Source organism: Sabethes cyaneus, chromosome 3 (assembly GCF_943734655.1).
Source record: "Sabethes cyaneus chromosome 3, idSabCyanKW18_F2, whole genome shotgun sequence".
Classification (NCBI taxonomy): Eukaryota; Metazoa; Arthropoda; class Insecta; order Diptera; family Culicidae; genus Sabethes; species Sabethes cyaneus.
The window spans coordinates 3,125,389-3,127,742 of record NC_071355.1 but is presented as its reverse complement, the minus strand read 5'-3'; positions in this window follow the sequence as shown (position 1 = coordinate 3,127,742).

Below are 2,354 nucleotides of genomic sequence, written 5' to 3'. Positions count from 1 at the left end.
TAGCTGGCAGTTCCGGCAGCAGTTTGCCAATCAGTAGGGGATAATATCTCAGCCCTGCAACCCAGCAGCCGAGCAAATAAGCCTAGCTGGAGGTCATTCTGCAATAAGGTAAGCAAAAACTTCTTGGGGTTCAGAACAATTGTACGCCTTACGGTTCATTATCATTGCAATATTATCGACATTCATTCTTTTGCTTTATCGATATTTTCTGACATCCACTGGAGCGAACTATGGAACTATGCTGAGCCAGCTCTGCGGCAAGTGGTCACCCATCAGCTGCCTCTCAAGGCTCCAATATCAATATTTGATAGACGCTATGACAATTGGTACAAATTCAAGTCTATACCTTTTTCGAAATCAAGTCTCAGTTCAATATTAGTGACGCTATTAAGATATATAATTTGGATAAGTCGCTCGTAGAAGCTGCTGCTGCTCAAATATTTGAGGGCCAAAACGGTAAATGATACCTGTAAATCTCCGGTACTTCAAGCAAGAATTAACAGCCATCTCCGTCTGAGCTAATAGTGGTCCATCTCGAAATCAGACGTGTTGTGAAGGTGTGTGAATTAGGTATGTGCGTTAACTGTCTCCGGGTCACCGTGTAAAGAAGTGTCCTTCCGATCGTAAGTGGAAAAAATGTATCAAGAATTCCTTTCCACTGTACTCGGTTCTGGGCTACTGCCGTCGTCAATTCGTTGAGCGTCTTGACACACGCAAGTCGGCTTCAGCCTGATCGAGCCATTTAGCACATTGGATCCCTCTATTCCTGGTGCCGGTGGGATTTTTGAAGAGAACAGACTTCACTGCACAGTCGTTCGGCATTCTTGCGACGCGGCCGACCCACTGTAGCCTGGCTTACGGGTTACAGGTGCATGATAGGAATCTCTCCAAGTTGTGTCTGCAGCTCGTGGTTCCTGTCTGCGAAGGCTAGCAGTTGGCTTCTTTTACCGAAGATCGTGCCTGTCGTTTCGATGCCTACTCGCCGGATCATAGCTTTATCAGCGACATTAAATAACGTACAGGACAGTCCATCACCTTGCCGCGAACTTTTGTGTGATTCAAAAGGATTTGGATCTATTTTGGACAAGCGTTACGCCTACTCTATTTTGGTCATTTTCCATATGATTTTGCCGAAAAAGTCCAAAATAAAGTACGCGTAACGCCTGTCCAAAATATATAAATCACCCTTACCCTTACTTATTCATGCATTGCGACGAGTTTTTGCGAGTGTGTGTTTAGCTAACAGCTACGGTCGTCGCTCTCGTTCTTCGTTGCAGCCCGAGTTGCTGATGCCTAAATACTCGCGGGGGCTCGCACTCCCGCCCGTCAGTAGAATCGGGGGCGAAAAAGAAGAAAAGAAAAAGTAATGCAACATTTGTGTCCCAGTGCGCCACTATGCCTTACGGGCAGCTGATTGCTCAAGAGTTATTGGACTCGCGAAAGAACTATGCAGGAAGACGATGTGAGGACGTGCGTGCGCGAACGTGTGGGTAGCAGAATGTCCGCACACAGCAACGGTGGCCGTTTGTTTCATGCCTGCGTTTGCAGCGTAAGCGTTGAATGCTATGCTTCTCATTCTCACACGCATGTGAGTAGACAAGGTTGGTTTCTCGCTCGATTTGCAACATTGCACGTAACTCCCTGTAGAGAAATTTTCGTGATTTTTTACGTAGAAAGGAAGTGTGGATTATTTTGAGTGTACCCTTTGGACAAAGCGCTGCTAAGTAGTCGGGTCAGATGGAATTTTGGACGCACGAACAATAAATGAAGGAAACCTCTCCTTATATATGCTCTCATTGAGTAAAACAATTATCATTCTGTCAAATATGAAATGGTTCGCGTTCTGAACTGATTTTAACTACTCAAGGAGAAATAACCATCGAACTGTCAAATTTTAACTAAAAAGTTAAAAATTTCTGGAAATGGTTCACAGCCCCTACACAATGCTCATCAACTCTTCCGATCCACCTCTAGCATGAGGTGCCAGGTGGAAACTCACTGATTACCTGTCGCTCTGCCTACCTAAGGAAGCGCGTCTGCACAAAATTATCACAGTAGCAATAGTGGTAGTAACTGAGCGGAATGGAGATAACGACGGAAATGGGTGCAGAACCAAGTCCCGCCGGCTGGTGCTAAAAGATGAGCACGCAAACGCCAGGCAGCTGCAGCAGCATCAACAACAACCATGAATCCCCACGAGACATGGAAGGACCACAACGCACAGCAGCCACCGCTCGGCATGGACATGGTATGTAAATCGCATAAGGCAAGTTCGACGATTTGAAGGAAAACATACATTAAGTATACAACTGTAAGTAAGATTGCATATTCCATAGTCCGGATCATCAAATTCT